This window comes from Nicotiana tomentosiformis, chromosome 7 (assembly GCF_000390325.3).
Source record: "Nicotiana tomentosiformis chromosome 7, ASM39032v3, whole genome shotgun sequence".
NCBI classification, from domain to species: domain Eukaryota; kingdom Viridiplantae; phylum Streptophyta; class Magnoliopsida; order Solanales; family Solanaceae; genus Nicotiana; species Nicotiana tomentosiformis.
The window spans coordinates 78090709-78109567 of NC_090818.1; positions in this window are offsets into that span (position 1 = coordinate 78090709).

Here is an 18859-nt window from a genome sequence, read left to right on the forward strand (position 1 = left end):
GGAATCATCGGGTTTTGGTCTCCTCCTTCGAATTTGACCCCTTTGTCGATGAGAGTGACGATATCGGAATCACTTCGTCGACGACAACAATTTCCTTTGTGGCGGGTTGCTCCCCGTAGATTGTTTTGATTCCTTCTGGTGTTGGAAATTTTAGAACCCGGTGAAGGGTCGAGGGTACTGCTCTCATGTTGTGGATCCATGGTCTCCCGAATAGGGCGTTATACCTCATGTCTCCCTCGATCATGTGGAATTTTGTTACTTGGATGGTCCCGGTCACGTTTACTGGCAAAGTTATCTCGCCCTTAGTAGTTTCACATGCCATGTTGAATCCATTTAGTACTAGGGCCGCGGGCACGACCTGGTTCTGCAGACCGAGTTGCTCTATGACCTTCGATCGAATGATGTTGGCCGAACTACCTGGATCAATTAACACACGCTTAACTTGCGTCTTATTCATGAGTACAGATATTACCAATGCATCATTATGGGGTTGCATGATTCCCTCTGCGTCTTCTTCGTTGAAGGACAAGGTTCCTTTCGATATGTAATCCTGAGCCCGAGATCGCTTCTCCCTTACAGTCGAGATTTTAGTGCGTTTAAACACTGGCCCTTGGGGAACATCGATCCCTCTGATAATTATGTGAATAATGTGTTGCGGTTCTTCTTACTCATTTTGTCTATTGAACTCTCTATTTTTGAAGTGATTCTTGGCCCGATCACTTAAAAACTCCCGAAGGTGCCCTTTATTAAATAGCCGGGCTACTTTCTCTCTCAATTGCCTGCAATCTTCCATTCTGTGGCCATGGGTGCCATGATACTTGCATAGTTGATTGGGATTTCTTTGGGCTGGATCGGTTTGTAGATGTCAAGGCCATTTAGTATCTTTGATGTGTCCGATAGCCGATACGATGGCAAATGCATCAACATTGAAGTTATACCCTGATAATCGCGGTGCTTCCTTAGGTCCGGTGTGCGTGTCAAAACAATTCTTGCTGATCAGCCCTCGAGAGCCTTGACCTCGATCGCTTCTCCTTTCACCTCGTATGGAGTTGTGCCCATGTCTGTTGCCCCTACGATCTCTATTATACGCCTGGTATCGATCCCCGTTCATTCTCGATTCTCGATCAATGTCTCTTTTGGTAGCGGAACCAGAAAGAGCCCCCAACTGGTCGTCTTCGACTCTAATCTTTGATTGATATCGATTATGTATATTGGCCCAGGTAACAGCCGGGTACTCAATCAAGTTCTGCTTCAACTGTTGTGAAGCCACTGAGCTTCGTTCATTTAGTCCTTGAGTGAAAGCTTTAATGGCCCAATCGTTTGTGACCGGTGGTAGATCCATTCGTTCCATTTGGAAACGAGATACAAACCCTCTTAGCATATCGTTCTCTTTTTTGCTTTACCTTGAAGAGGCCAGCCTTCCTAGTCTCGACCTTTATGGCTCCGGCGTGTTCTTTTACAAAAGAATCTGCAAGCACGACAAAAGAATTGATAGAGTTAGGTGGTAAATTATAATACCATATCATTGCTCCCTTTGATAGGGTTTCCCCGAATTTCTTTAGTAATATAGATTCGATCTCGTCATCCTCTAGATCATTCCCTTTAATGGCACACGTGTAATAGGTGACATGCTCGTTGGGGTCGGTCGTTCCATTATACTTAGGAATCTTTGGCATGCGGAACTTTTTGGGGATCGGTTTGGGAGTTGTGCTTGGGGGGAAAGGATTTTGTACGAACTTTTTGAAATCCATACATTTTGTATTGGTGGCGCCCCCGGGATCTGATACACCCTAGAGTTATAGGTTTCCACTTTCTTGTCGTTTGCTTCGATCCTCTTTTCCCTTGATTCTATCCGCTTTGTCAGTTCCTCGAGCATCTTTATAATTTTGGGGTTAATCCCCAATTCTTGTTCATTCGACCTTACCACAGCTGGCCCCATTCTGTGGGTGACTTCTTGGGGTGGACCGGGCTCGGCCCTTCTCGGTGCCTGGATTTGGCTCTGCAACTGAGCTATCGCCACCTGTTGAGCTTGCAGCATTTCGAAGATCATACACAGGCTGATCCCGTCTTCTCCAACATTTTCGGTATTTCGAACTGCAGATCGGATTTCACCATGAATGCTATTTTCGGGACCGGAATGTTGGTTTACTTCGATGGCCACATGCGAATTAACATCAATCGGATCCACGGCCCGAGTTTCAACGGGATCAACGGGTGGCCTTCCATCCCCGGGCATCTCGATGTTATTCTTCCCTTGATGGCATGATTCGTTGTCGATATGTAGGGGTGTTAATTGAGAGTTCGTCATTTCAGCTTGAAATCAAAGATACTTCCAAGAGCAAATGTAAAATAGTGTGTTTTACAAAGATTTGTATCAAATAACCACTATTATCCTTAGCCCCACGGTGGGCGCCAAACTGATTACTCAAAAAACGGATGACAATTGAATTTATATGCAGTTCTAAGGATATATAGTATAATTCGGTATAAATTAAGAAAATATATAAATGAATATCGAAATAGACTGTAAAAGAAATGAATGCAAACCGAATGAATGAATTAGCCTGAGCCTTCAAGTTTTATCACCCTCAAACTGAATGGAGAGTAACTGATAGGAGAACAATATGACTAAATATCAAAACCAGAAAAAAAATTAGTATATTGCCTTATGTTCTATGAATCTGAATGAATCTCTCTTACAAATAATCAGATCCCCTTTATATAGTGGGGAGGTTCTATTCTTAATATAATTTTTTAAATAAAGTAAGGAATCCCATGATAGATTAATTAATTGGCCTCTCATTGATATGCGCCGTGCTTTCCGCCAAGATCCTCGCCTAGTTACGGATATTCCGGCTTTCTGTTTTTTGGCTCGATAAGCTTTCCTCGATCGGTCCCTATTTATCCCGATCTCGATCTTGACCGGTCTCTATTTAGCCCGATCTCGATCTTGGCCGATCTCGAACTTGACTGGTCTCTATTTTGCTCGACCTTGATCTTAGCCGATCTCCATCTTGACCGGTCTCTATTTAGCCCGATCCCGATCTTGGCCGATCTCGAACATGACCAGTCTCTATTTTGCTCGACCTCTGGGTCTCGAGCTCGGTAACCTAACTTTGCATCATGACTTGATATTACACGAAGTTGAACCTTGGTCTATCATGTTCCAATCTCGATTATTCATACGAAGAGCAAACTCGATTTTGATCGTATACAAAGTGGTCATTTGATTTATAGGATGAGGGATAATAATTTCGGAATAAAATGCGGAATTATCTTATCCCGCATTAGGTTGAATTTTTATTCTGGAATTAGTAATACCATAATCATAGTATTATTTTATATCATATTTAAAGCGAGATAACAATTCCAAGATTACTGAAAATAAAAGTATATCTCAACTCATCTATTGTGAAGTCAAACATATGTTTTATAATATAAGTCACATTTTTTTATTGTCCAATGAACCAAACATTTACTAATAAAAATATATTCACCAAAATAATTTCGTTATTGTTTAATTTTCATATTCTATTCACATATTATAATCGAGCGTCTCCTTATGTGAATCGCTTGACATCTTATAATAATATATTCAGTTACGTCATATGCATAATTGGGGAGCACGATAGACCTTGTCCTTGCTAGTTGCTTGTGTTTATTTTTCTTATCTTTTGAACAGTGATAAAGGCGTTGTCCTTGCGTTGCCTAACTTTCAATTTAGTTAATTGTTTTGCTTGCGTTTATTAATTGCTTTGCTTACTTGCTATGTTTACTAATAACTTGCTGAAGCCTGAAGTAGTAGGTGAATAGAGAGTGTTGAGTGTAATGTTGCAGCTTTAGAAATCAATTAAATAAGCTTCTACTTTGTTTTATGTCCATAAAAAAAAAATCAATAATTTACCAATTTAAGTCTTACTCTTAATATTATCTGCCTTATTACGTGTCAGCTGATTAATTTGTAGTATATAATAGTAACTGTTTACCCAGAAAATCGAGTAACAATTAAACTTATATTGTGGTTTTAAGGATATGTGATTTAAACCAGTACTAATTAATAAATAACGAATTAAATAGATAAATTGGACAAATGTAAATCTAACCAGTCTACAAACAATGCCTCGACCTCATTTCGAGATAGTCTCGAGGTTTAGTTAATAAGAACAACAGAGGATGGAACAAGCAGTGATGAACAGTAAATAAGACAAAGAAAGCAGCGTATATGTATATTCTTATTAGTGAATCCTGATCCCTACAAATGGTTGGAATTCCTCTTTATATAGTAGAGGAAACCTAATTATGGTATGTCTCTAATTACAGAAGGAAATCGTATAAACAGCTAGTTAACCGCTTCTCATTTGGTCCGTTACGAGATTCACGCCATGATCCTCGACCAGTCACAGATATCCGTTCCGAGATTCACGTCGTGATCTTCGACCGGTCACTGATATCTTGCCATTCCGTTATTATGCTGCCCTCGAAGTCAGTCATACTTGGTCTCGATTGTTGCTGGCCTCAGTTTCAATGTACACTTCGATCTCTAGGCTTGATGTCTCATCTTCGAGCTCAGATCTGATTTATTATGAGGCTACCCCCGTTGCAACTCCCTTGTCTCGATCAAATAGTAAAATCGAGTAGGCCCGATTTTGACCATATACAGATAGTCCCCTCGTTTCTTGGAGTGTAACGAGAAGAAATGAACTGAGTCTTCGATTTAGTACCTCGACCAATTATGACGTCAACATCGTGACATAAGCGACAGAAGCGATTGAAGCGTCATGTCTGCACAGTTCCCAAGGTCATTAATTAACACCAGTTGATGGTCGGCCACCAGTGCTTTCAAACCGTCAAAGTGGCTATTATAAATAGACCACCTTCATAATCCTCTTAAACTTTACTTTCAAACTTCTTCTAATCTTCAAAAAGCTCTTGTATTCTCTTCAAGTTCATCAACTTTGCCAGTTTTCGTTTGCCAATCTCTAAAAAAAAAACAAATTCCGCCTTCTTCTTCCTTAAACCTCATATAGCAATGGCAAAAACATCAAAAACCGTTTCTCAAGAAGAAAAAGCCTACTCATCGCGGCCGACCGGTGACAAAATACCGGTGGATCCACGTATCGAAGAGTGCACCCCGGGCCATGCGAACTTACTTCCGACTTTAAAGTCGAAAAATCCTCTTCGATTCCTGGCCGATGCGAGCCCATGTCTAGATACATCTATTCGATATCCGAAGGCGATCTCGAGCAGGTGAAAAAGGACTGCCACTGGGAGAATAAAGAGGTGGTGATTCCTACCCCCAAGGAGGACATCACTACCCATGTGAAAGGGTTCTTAAGTGTGTACGCTTACCCTTTCACACTGGGTTCCGTCGATCCCGTCATAATCGACTTCTACCGCCAATACCGGGTAACCCTAGGCCAGATCTACCCTTCCTTTTGGCTCATCGTCGTTTTGCTCAGATTCTTCTCGAGCAAGGTAGAGGGGATGTTTTTCACCCTCGATCACCTTATTAGGCTATACAACCCCCGTTTCTATCGGAGCGGACTGATAAGGCTTCAGCATCGGGCCACGAAGGTGCTGTTCTTGAGTATAGACGAGGACAAGGACCGAAGATGGATGGGCCGGTTTGTCCGAGTCAGGACCTCCGATTTAATCCCCACCGAGAAGATGTCATTCCCCGAAGAATGAAACATGAAGCGTAAGTAGAAACTTACCGATAACGCTTGATTACTTATTATGTTTCCTTTACCCCTTCTCATATATATTCTTCTTTATGGTGCAGCTTCTCCCTGGTTTCCTGGTGCAGTCTCGGACCTTGCAGGTTGGGTTCGACAGCTGGTTTCACCCTCTTCATATGCTGAGCGCTAGTGGCGCGATTTGGCCAAGGGTCGATGGGAGGCCAAAAATCATGGTAAGTTCCGTTGTCCGTGTTTGACGCTTTTCTCTGAAATACTTCTTTTTAACTTGATTTCTTCGCATACAGGTCTTGGAGATAATGTTATCATGAGGTCGCCTCCCGGGGAAGAGGAGGTCCCGAAGCCGACCAAAGATAAGAAAAGGAGAAGGGCCTCACCTCCAGATACCCCAAAGCCTAGGAAAAGCAAGGCTCGAAAGTCGAAGACTGATCCCTCTATTCTGCCTGCCGATGTAGCCCAAATGCTACAAGATGAAGATGAGGAGGGAGAATATGCCGACTGCCTGCTGATGGCTCGGAAGAGGGAAGGAATCGAAGCTACAAGAACTACTAAGCCGGTGGCGGTCGAGGAGGTTCAACCGCAGACCGAGATGATCTCGGAGGAAGGTCCGAGCAGAGTCCCCGAGTCATCGGGTGTTGATGATGCTTCCTGTTGTAATGAACAACCGGCGGGTGTACCCGAAGGGTCTGGTTCTAAGGCCCTTCAAAGAGAAGATAATGCCCCAAGTGACTTGCTCGGGGCAATTAACATTGACGATTCGCCGCCCGACCCCACGTTCTATGAGGGGCAGTTTCGGGATGCTCGGTCCATGGGGATCCCCGATATGGGGACGGCCCCCGAAGGGGATGATATATTTTGTGGCTGCTTCGTGGGGGTCGATGATGTTCCCGACCTGGACGCATCACACATTTTTGATGAGGCTCAGCGGTTTTTGAACCAAGTGAGTTTTAGCCCACGTTACCATGCTTGCATTTGTTCTTATTTCTCTAAGCCTGATTTCCTTCCTTTCTGTACAGGCTACGACTCTCCATCGAGAAGCGTCTTCCAACTACCTAGCTGAGCTGATATGAGGCTGATCTCAAAAAGCTTACGGAGGAGAGAAACGCCCTCAAACTCCTCTATGTGCAAAAAGAAAAGGAGATCATGAGCATTCGAGCCGAGTTGACAAGAACTCATCGAGATCAGACCGAGATCACTGAACGGGTAATGTAAATTTTTGGGAGCTTGTTATGTATTAACTTGATATTAGCAACTAACACTTTGATCCTGCAGGTTCAGCAGAAGGCCGAATTGGTTGAGCAGCTTCGTAAGGAGGCCAAGATGAAAGAGGTAGAGACTTTGGGGTGGAAGCAGAACATGGACCGTCTCTCCTCGGAGAAAGAAGCGGTTCGGGCCCAACTGTCTTCGGTTGAGCATCAAATCCAAAGTGTGAAGGAGGAGAACTTGGCCCGAGCCCAGAAGTATGAAGAGCTCGAGACTCGATTGGCCGCTGAGCTTGCAAGGGCCACATACGAGGCAGAGGCGCTCGTGGCCTCCGACCGAGATGACGCCGAAGCTGCTAACACTTGGGCAAAGGAAATTTCTGACGCTGCTGAGGTTAGATTTTCCTGCATTGCCAAGCATACTAGGCGCCAGTCTCGAAGAGAGACTCTTGAGGAGGTACATGCTCATGGTTTCGACCTCACGGCTGATATCGATAATGCGAAGGTTTTGGAGGATGAGGCCGGAGCTTTGCTTTCCGATGAAGAAGACTCTACGAGTGGATCCGAGAGCGGAGATGAAGATAAAGCTCCTGAAGATGCGGCTCCCGAGGCGGACTAGGCACTTATGATTTTTTCTCCTTTTGTTTTTTGTGTAAGACCCTGAGTGGTCTTTGTAAATACTTTGCATATATGAAAGATTTCTTTTCTTTCCGTTTCATCTCTGATTTCTAATTTATGATAAATTCTGTTTTGCCTTTGCCTTGTGAAAACTTTGTTGCAATCGGGTTACTATAGCCTCTATAACCGAGTGAGCAATACCTCGAACTCAGAGTAAAACAAACCCTTAAGTTTTTTAGTTAAGCGAGGGCAAGTCCCCGGGCTTAACAATATGTTCGAGATTTTAATTTCGGATGGCTTGATCAAAGCCGTAAATGTACTATTTTTATAGCCGAGTTCGAGTAAGTTTTGAACTCACAGTAACAGACCCCTTAAGGTTTTATATCAAATAATGATGAATCCTCGAGCTATATTTTATTTGAGCTCGGAATAGTGGAACCCTTAGGTCCGAATTGAGTGATAACAAAATCTCGAACTCTAAGTGTATTGGCATTTAGGCTCCTTAGATTGGGCCGATATGGCCTCTAAAAGAAGGCTATTTTTCCCTTTTTCGGCTTAGAAGACTTAGTAAAACAAATTCCTTTATGTCTTAACATATATTCTTTACCCATTGGGTTTTTTGAGGGTTCGATGTCGATTGAAACCCCTTTACTTTTTGTGCCTTAGCACGTTTGTGTTAAGATAATTTGATACCTCTTAAGGTTTTTCGAGGGCTGATTTTATCGAAGCCCTTTTGATTACATGCCGAGGGTAGCCTTTTTAACCGATTTTTCAAAGAATTCGAAGGCCTATTTTTATTGCGGAATTCAGACGTCTCCGAGCCGCTTTGATTTGGCCGTAGCCTTTGGGTATGCCTCTTTGGCTTATTTTCCAATAATTCTTTGAACTTGTTCGAAGTGTTAGTCCCCGAGAGTGATGCCCTTGGCCTATAGATCGGGGGGTGCCTCTTTGAGGTCTTATGAATTTGAGTTTAGATTACTCGAATATGTCGATCGTCGATGACAGTCCCCGAGTGTACGAGGTATATTTGCACTTGACCTTTGAGCCATTTCTCACAAAATCATAAGTATGGAGCTTGTATAGTAGAAAATTTTCTTTGAGACACAAGATGTTTGATATAGAAAGAATGCTTCTTTGTATAATTTATACATGCGTACATGTTTTGCCATCGGGGTTCGACTAATCTATATGGACACAGTTCATTTGACCGTTTGGCCCATTACAAAGTTTCTCTATCGAGACCCTTTGACACGAAGTATTTTCCTCGAAAATGTAACATCCGAGGGTGATACCCCCCCAGTATTCGAGGTTGATTGTAAAGAAGCCTTGGATACTGTTGAATCGTCCTCAGGTAGCACATAATTGTTGCCTCATTAAAATCCTCGCCGGAAAAACCCATTTGGGACAAAAACCAATCTAAGAAAAAAAGAGTGCAACGCGTGCTTTAAAACCTGAGGTCTCGATATCTTCGATCGATCATCTGCAGTGAGTTACTGTCGAATATATAAATGAAAAAAGGGAATAAAGTCATACCTTAACAATAATACCGTTTGAGAAGCGATATGTTCCAAATATTTGGCAGTTGTTTGCCGTCCATCGTGCCGAGCTTATAAGATCCCTTTCCGACGATGTCGAGGACTTGGTAAAGTCCTTCCCAATTTGGGCCAAGCTTCCCTTCATTAGGATCTCGAGTGTTGATGGTGACTTTCCTCATGACTAAGTCCCCGACTCTGAAGTGACGAAGGTTGGTTCTCCTATTGTAGTATCTTTCGATTCGTTGTTTTTGTGCAGCCATTCGAACGAGTGCGGCTTCTCGTTTTTCATCCAATAATTCAAGGCTAGTATTCATAGCCTCGTATTTTGACTCTTTTGTTGTATGTCGAAACCTGGCACTAGGTTCCCCGACTTTGAATGGAATCAGGGCTTCAGAGCCTATATACTAAGGAGAACGGGGTTGCCCCCGTACTAGATTTTGACGTTGTTCGATATGCCCAAAGGACTTCGGGTAGAATTTCTCTCCATTTCCCCTTAGCGTCATTCAACCTTTTCTTTAGGTTTTGAATAATAGTCTTGTCCGTCGACTCGGCCTATCCGTTCCCACTAGGGTGATACGGCGTTGATAATATCCTTTTTATTTTATGGTCTTCGAGGAATTTTATCACTTTGCTACCGATAAATTATTTTCCATTGTCACACACTATTTCGGCAGGTATCCCAAATCGACATACGATGTGATCTTAGATGAAGTCTATAACCGCTTTCTCTCTCACTTTCTCGAACGCCTGCGCTTCAACCCATTTAGAGAAATAATCAGTCATAAATAAAATGAACTTGGCTTTACCTGGGGCTGATGGCAGAGGGCCGACAATATCCATCCCCCATTTTATGAATGGCCATGGGGATAGGACTGAATGAAGTTGTTCTCCGGGCTGATGGATCATCGGTGCAAATCTTTGACATTTATCACATTTTCGAACAAACTCCTTAGTGTCTTTTTCCATGCTATCCCAGTAGTATCCTGCTCTAATGATTTTGTGAATCAGTGATTCGGCGCTGGAGTGGTTCCCACAAGTGCCTTTATGGACCTCTCGTAGAACATAATCGGTGTCTCCTGGTCCTAAACATACTGCCAATGGTCCATCAAATGTCCTTCTGTATAATGTTCCATCTTCAACCAATGTGAATCGAGCAGCTCTGGTTCGTAGGGCCTTCGACTCTTTAGGGTTCGATGGGAGCTTTCCATTCTTCAAGTATTCAATATATTTATTCCTCCAATCCCAAGTTAAGCTTGTAGAGTTTATCTCAGCGTGACCTTCCCCGATCACGGATATCGAGAGTTGAATGACAGTCCCCGAGCTAATCTCATCTTCCTCGACCGATGACCCTAAACTTGCAAGTGCATCGACCTCACTGTTTTGTTCTCGAGGTACATGCTGTAAAGTCCATTCCTTGAAACGGTGCAAGGTTACCTACAACTTGTCCAAATACCTTTGCATTCTATCCTCTCGAACTTCGAAAGTTTTGATTACTTGGTTCACCACCAGTAAAGAGTCACACTTGGCTTCAATGACTTCTTCTCCTAAACTTTTAGCTAGCTCGAGACCTGCAATCATGGCCTCGTACTCGGCCTCATTGTTAGTCAACCTAGAAGTTTTGATAGATTGCCTAATAGTGCTACCCGTGGGCGGCTTCAAAATGATGCCTAGCCCGGACCCCTTCACATTCGAAGCTCAGTCTATGAAAAGGGTCCATACCCCCGATGATGTACCCGATTTTAACAAGAGTTCCTTTTTGACTTCGGGTACGAGGGTTGGCGTGAAATCGGCCACTAAGTCCGCTAAAATTTGAGACTTGATGGCCGTCCTGGGTTGATATTCGATATCGTACCCACTGAGTTTGACGGCCCATTTGGCCAATCGATCCGATAGTTCGGGCTTGTACAAAATATTACGAAGTAGGTAAGTGGTTAATACGCATATGTGGTGACATTGGAAGTATGGTCTTAACTTTCTAGAGGTGCATATCAGTGCAAGTACAAATTCTCCAAGTGCGGATATCTAGTTTCTGCTTCTCCTAAGGTCCGACTTACATAATAAACGGAAAATTGCGTACCTTGCTCTTCTCGAACTAGGACACCACTTACCGCGATTTCCGATACTGCCAAGTATAAGTAAAGTTTCTCATCTGCCTTTGGAGTGTGAAGCAGTGGGGGCTCGATAGGTATCACTTCAATTCCTCTAATGCCTGTTGGCATTCCGGGGTCCAGGCGAAATCGTTCTTCTTTTTGAGTAGAGAGAAAAATCTGTGGCTTCGATCCGATGACCTCGAAATGAATCAGCCTAAGGCAGCTATCCGTCCAGTTAGCCTCTGCATGGCTTTTACACTGTCCATGATGGTGATGTCTTCGATGACCTTGATTTTATCGGGGTTGATTTCGATCCCCCGATTCGATACCATGAGGCCAAGGAACTTGCCCGAACCGACCCCGAAAGCACATTTCTCGGGGTTGTGCTTCATGTTGTATTTCCTTAAAATCTCGAACCTTTCCTGCAAATGATCCAAATGGTCCTCTGCGTGCAGGGACTTAACTAGCATGTCATCAATATAAACTTTCATTGATTTACCTATTTTTTCTTCGAACATTTTATTTACTAGGCGTTGGTCAGTAGCTCCTGCATTTTTTTAGCCCGAAGGGCATTACATTATAACAATATGTTTCATACTTGGTGATAAATGAAGTCTTTTCTCGGTCCTCCGGGTTCATTTGGATTTGATTGTACTCGGAATAGGCATCGAGAAAAGTAAGGATCTCGTGGCCGGCCGTGGCATCGATCATGCGATCGATGTTAGGCAGTGGAAAAGAATCTTTGGGGCATGCCTTGTTTAAATCCTTATAATTTACACACATTCTAAGTTTGTTCCCTTTTTAGGGACTACAACTACATTGGCTAACCATTCGGGATATTTCACCTTCCGAATGGACCCTATTTTGAGAAGTTTAGTTACCTTGTCCTTTATGAATGCGTGCTTTACCTCGGGCTGGGGTCTTCTCTTTTGCTTCACCGGTTTGAACCTAGGGTCCAGGCTTAACCGATGCGTCATTATCTCTAGTGGGATCCCTGTCATGTCTAAATGGGACCAAGCAAAACAATCCATGTTATCAATAAAAAATTGAATAAGCTTTTTCCTGAGTTCGGGGGTTAATCCCGTTCCCAGGTATACCTTTCGCTCGGGCAGGTACTCGATCAATATAACCTGTTCCAGCTCTTCGACCGTTGATTTGGTAGCATCAGAATCTTCGGGAACAATAAAAGTTCGAGGGGTCAGAAAATCCTCCTCTTCTTCTTCTATCTTCTGCTTCCCCGATTCGGTCAAGGCTGGTGGCTGTGATTTCTATTTGACTTTCTATTTACCTTTGATGCTCGACTTTTTCGAGGTTGATAGTGTCGATATCGGTGTTACCTCATCGACCTCAAATATTTCCTTTGCTGTATCCCGTATACTGTTCTTACACCGTCCGACGTCGGGAATTTCATCATTTGGTGGAGAGTCAAAGGGACTGCCCTCATATTATGGATCCAAGGCCTTTCAAGTAGGGCATTATACCTCATGTCGCCCTCGATTACGTGAAACTTGGTATCTTGAATGGTTCCAGCCACATTAACCGGTAGAATAATCTCCCCTTTAGTTATTTCACTGGCCATATTGAAGCCGTTTAAGATTCGAGCTGCGGGCACGATTTGATTTTGTAGGCCGAGCTGCTCTACGACCCTCGATTGGATGATATTCGTCGAGCTACCTGGATCCACTAAAACACGCTTAACTTGAACTTTATTTAATAAGATAGAAATTACTAGAGCGTCGTTGTGGGTCTGAAAAATGCCTTCTGCTTTTTCGTTGTTGAATGATAAAGTGCCTTCGGGCACATAATCCCGGGTTTGTTTTTCTCTAGTGATTGATACCTTAGTGCGTTTGAATATGGGTCCCTGTGGAATGTCGACCCCACCGGCGATCATATGAATGACATGTTGGGGTTCCTCCTGTTCATTTTTCCTGTTGGCGTCCCTTTCTTTGAAATGATTCTTGGCTCGATCACTGAGGAACTCTCGAAGGTGGCCCTCATTGAATAGACGGGCTACCTCCTCCCTTAATTGCCTGCAATCCTCGGTCTTTTGACCATGCGTGCCATGATACTTGCACATCAAATTTGGGTTTCTTTGGGAAGGATCGATTTGTATGGGTTTGGGCCACCTAATATCTCTGATCCTTCCGATTGCCGATACAATACCCGATGCATCGATGCTAAAGTTATATTCCGATAACCGAGGTGCCTCTGTGGTATCGGCATACTTATCAAAACCACTTTTGCTCATAAGTCCTCGAGAATTCTATCCTCGATCACTTCTTCGATCGTTCCGGATGGAATTGCGTCCTGAACCATTGTTCCTTCGATCTGCGGTATATGGTTGATATCGGTTCCTGTTCCACCTTGGCTCCCTGTTGACGTCCCTCTGATTTTGATGTCGACTTGTTTGGATATACTGATCCAGAATGGGCTCCTAATTGGTCGTCCTCGACCCTGATCTTCGACTGATATCGATTGTGCACATCTGCCCAAGTTACAGTTGGATACTCGATCAAATTTTGTTTCACCTGACGTGATGCTATCGAATTCCGCTCGTTCAACCCTTGGGTGAAAGCCTGAACGGCCCAATAATCTGTGACCGGTGGCAACTCCATGCGTTCCATTTGAAATTGGGACACGAACTCCCTCAACATTTCATTATCCCTTTGTCTTACCTTGAAAAGGTTCGATTTCCTCGTTGCGACCTTTATGGCCCCGGCGTGTGCCTTTACGAAAGAATCTGCTAACATGGCAAATGAGTCGATGGAATTTGGTGGCAGGTTGTGATACCAAATCATTGCTCCCTTCGAAAGAGTCTCTCCAAATTTTTTCAACAGCACATATTCGATTTCATCATCCTCTAAATTGTTACCCTTGATGGTGCATGTATATGAAGTAACATGCTCATTGGGATCGGTGGTCCCATTGTATTTGGGTATGTCTGGCATACGAAACTTCTTTGGAATAGGCTTCGGAGCCGCACTTGGAGGAAACGGCTTATGTACAAACTTTTTCGAATCCATCCCTCTCAAGATTGGCGGTGCCCCCGGTATCTGATCAACTCGAGAGTTGTATGTCTCCACTTTTTTATTGTTGTCTTCGATTCTCTTCTCCCCTGATTCAATTCTTTTGGTGAGCTCCTCGAGAATTTTTATTACCGCAGGATTAGTCCCCGATTTGTTACCATTCGACCTTTCTGGTACTGGCTCGGTACGACAAGTAATTTTCGGCTCGACCCTATTCGGAGCTCTATGTTGATTTTGTAACTGAGCAATAGCGGCTTACTGAGCCTGAAGCATCTCGAATATCACTTGGAGACTGACTCCTTCGTCTCCTCTGCCATGTGTTCCTTGGCTATTAGATCGGCCTTCTCTGCGTACACTCCCATCGAGATCTGTGCCTACGTCCGCGTTTAGAGCAATGTGCGAACTGACATCGACAGGGTTGGCAACCAGTGCTGTCCCGAGATTAGCCTGTGGCACCTCGACTCCTGGAGCGATCACATTTTCATTTTCATCGTGGAATCCGAGGCCATTGTCACCGTGTGTGGATGCGTTTTGTGAGTTTGACATGTTTTCACCTGAAATCAAAGATACTCGACAAGAACAAGTACTGAACAATCACTACTATCCTTAGCCTCACGGTGGGCGCCAAACTGTTTACCTAGAAAATCGAGTAACAATTAAACTTATATTGTGGTTTTAAGGATATGTGATTTAAACCAGTACCAATTGATAAATAACAAATTAAATAGATAAATTGGACAAAAGTAAATCTAACCAGTCTGCAAATAATGCCTCGACCTCGATTCGAGATAGTCTCGAGGTTTAGTTAATAAGAATAGCAGAGGATGGAACAAGTAGTGATGAACAGTAAATAAGACAAAGAAAGCAGCATATATGTATATTCTTATCAGTGAATCCTGATCTCTATAAATGATTGGAACTCTTTTTTATATAGTAGAGGAAACCTAATTATGGTATGTCTCTAATTACAGAAGAAAATCGTATAAACAACTAGTTAACCGCTTCTGATTTGGTCCGTTACGAGATTCACGCTATGATCCTCGACCAGTCATGGATATCCGTTCCGAGATTCACGCCGTGATCTTCGACCGGTTACTGATATCTCGCCATTCCGTTATTATGCTGCCCTCGAAGTCGGTCATACTTGGTCTCGATTGTTGCTGGTCTCGGTCTCAACGTACACTTCGATCTCTAGACTTGATGTCTCATCTTCGAGCTCGGGTCTGATTTATTACAAGGCTACCCCCGATGCAACTCCCTTGTCTCGATCAAACAACAAAATCGGGTAGGCCCGATTTTGACCGTATAATGTAATATATATGGCAAACTGTTGTAATTGAGCTAGTGAAGGGACTCACACCTATCTCCACCAGACAAAGAAAAGAATAATAGTATTCATACCTCATGAATCTCTGCTATTTTACATAATTCACATCGCAAAAACTGTAGAGAAAATTGACGAAGTGTTTTACTTCTAGGCAATACTAATTAGCAAATATAAAGACATAACAAACTATTAATTTGTGCAATATCCATAGAAAACAGATCTGTGCACCCCCTCCCCTCCCCTCCCCCCCAAAAAAAAAAAAAAGGATATCTGTTGTTGGTTTATGTAAAGTTTTCTATAATTTTTTATTTTTAAAAAAGAATATTGTTAAATGTCATGAAAAGTTTCTTTCATCTTCAGTGCAGATGGCCAAGGACGATAGATCTGTTACTTTTTGGGGTTATTTTTATGAATACCTTTCATGCTTCAATATACTTCTTTCGTTTGGAAATCTTGGTCAAGTATATATTATTTTCTTGTCGTTGTCAAATTGTAAGAATAAATACTCGAGATGCTTCATAAATTAGCCAGTAGAATTTGTTTCTTCGCTGTTAAGGATGAAGTATAGTGATAAGATGATCGTAAAAGGAAGAAGAAGAGTTGACTTGTACAACATTTTACTTGGGTGAGTTTTATTCGATAATAGCAAAAATAGACATGACCTCTTATTTCTTTTCCATGTGTGATGACATGACCCTAAAATCGTACGCCAGGGTCCCATGTGCAGGATGGAGTTAAAGGTTAGTATATGTATTCGGATAAACTAAATAACTTTAGTTCAAATATTATATTTATATTAAAAAATTATTAAATATATCTACAAATTAAATTTAGAATACAATTACTAACAATTAATTGTGTAAAATTTAAAACTCATGAATTTTAAATTTTGGATCCATCACTGTCCATGTCCATGTGCATTGACATGATTGAGTTAGTGCTGGTTTCCGATATAGCGAACCATGTGGATTACGTTTTAGAGAAGATCAATTTTCACTAAGAAAATGGAACTTAAGGTTGGTAGTGATCTTCACCCTGTTGCCACTTGACCATATATGATCCAAATAGTATACTTATACATTTTTCTTCAATCATTCTTAGGTAGACTGTGATTTTCAATTGATTGTGCGATAATAAAACAATTAATATCCATTAACTCGTTGGATAGAAGCCACCTGTGGACCAAATTGGTTTAATTTGATAGTGTTAAGTTCTTCTACAGTATCAGAATACTTAAAAGCCATCAATGGATAATTGTTTATATATAAATATTGTATACGGTCAAAATCGATTCTGCCCTTCTTATGACTAATCGAGATTGGAACATGATGGTTCAAGGTTCATCATTGTAATAGCGAACCATGATGCGAAGTTAGGTTGTCGAGCTCGAGCCCCAGAGACCGATCAATATCGAGATCGACCAAGATCGAGCTCAAAACCCAGAGACCGATCAATATCGAGACCGGCCAGGACCGAGATCGAGCCAAGAGACCGATCAATATCGAGATCGGCCAAGATCGAGCTCGAGACCCAGAAACCGATCAAGATTGAGATCGTCCAAGATCGAGATCGAGCCAAGAAACAAAAAAGCCATTATAGCCGCAATTGGGGGAAGAATCTCGGCGGAAATCACAGCTTGAATCAAGGAAAAGCTAATTAATTAATCTATCATGGGATCCCCACTGTATATTTTTAATTATATCCAAAATGACATTTTCCCACTATATTAAGAGTTGTTATCATTTGTAGAAGATCAGATTCATTCTGAGATATATTGAAAAGAGAGCATATACTATCTTTTTTTGGCTTTTGATATTTAGTCATATTGTTTCTTCTACCAATCATTCTTCACTCAATTTAGAGGTGATAAAACTTGAAGGCTTAAGCTAACTAGTTCATTCGGTTTGCATTCATTTTTTTTATAACTAATTTCGATATTCATTTACATATTTTTCCAATTTGTATCAATTTATATCACGTATCCTTAGAACTACGTATAAATTCAACTCTATCCATTTTTCGGGTAAATAATTTGGCATCCACCGTGGGGCTAAGGATAATAATGGCTATTTGGTACGAATCTCTGTAAAATGCACTATTTTAAATTTGCTCTTGGAAGTATCTTTGATTTCAGGTTAAAAATAACAAACTCTCAATTAATGGCCCTACCTATCGACAATGAAGCTGGCCATCAAGGTGAGAATAACAACCTGACGCCCGGGGATAAAAGGCCACTCGTTGACCCCGTTGGAATTTGGGCCGTAGATCCAATTGACGTTAATTCGCATGTGGCCATTAAAGCGAACCAACATTCTGACCCCGAAAACAACATTCATGGTGGAACTTGATCTGCAGTTCGAAATACCCAAAATGTTAGAGAAGACGGGATCAGCTTATGATTTTTGAAATGTTGCAAGATCAACAAGTAGCGATAGCTCAGTTGCAGAGCCAAACCCAGGCACCGAGCAGGCCTGAGCTCGGTCCACCCCGAGAAGTCACCCACAGAACGGGGCCAGCTGTAGTAAGGTCAAATGAACAAGAATCGGGGACTAACCCCGAAATTATAAAGATGCTCGAGGAACTGACAAACCGGATAGAGTCAAGAGAAAAGAGGATTGAAGCAAACGACAAAAAAGAAGAAACTTATAACTCCAGAGTTGATCAGATCCCGGGGGCACCACCAATATTGAAGGGTTTGGATTCCAAAAAGTTCGTACAAAAGCCTTTCCCCCTGAGCGCAGCTCCCAAACCGATCCCCAAAAAGTTTCGCATGCTCAAAATTCCTAAATAAAATGGAACGACCGACCCCAACGAATATGTCACCTCTTACATATGTGCCATTAAAGGGAACGATCTAGAGAACCACGAGATCGAATCCGTATTATTAAAGAAATTCTGGGAAAACCTTGTCAAAGGGAGCAATGATATGGTATCATAATTTACCACCTAACTCTATCGATTCTTTTGTCATGCTTGTAGATTCTTTTGTAAAAGCACACACCGGAGCCATAAAGGTCGAGACCAGGAAGTCGGACCTTTTCAAGGTAAGGCAAAAAGATAACGAGATGCTAAGTGAGTTCGTATCTCGTTTCCAAATGGAACTAATGGATCTACTACCGGTCACGGATGATTGGACTGTTCAAGCTTTCACCCAAGGACTAAACGAATGAAGCTCAATGGCTTCACATCAGTTAAAGCAGAACTTGATTGAGTACCCAGCTGTTACCTGGACCGATGTACATAATCGATATCAATCGAAGATTAGAGTCGAAGACGACCGGTTGGAGGCCCCTTCTGGGTCCGTTATTAAAAGGGACATCGACCGAGAACCGAGGTCGAACAGGGACTGATACCGGCCGTATAAT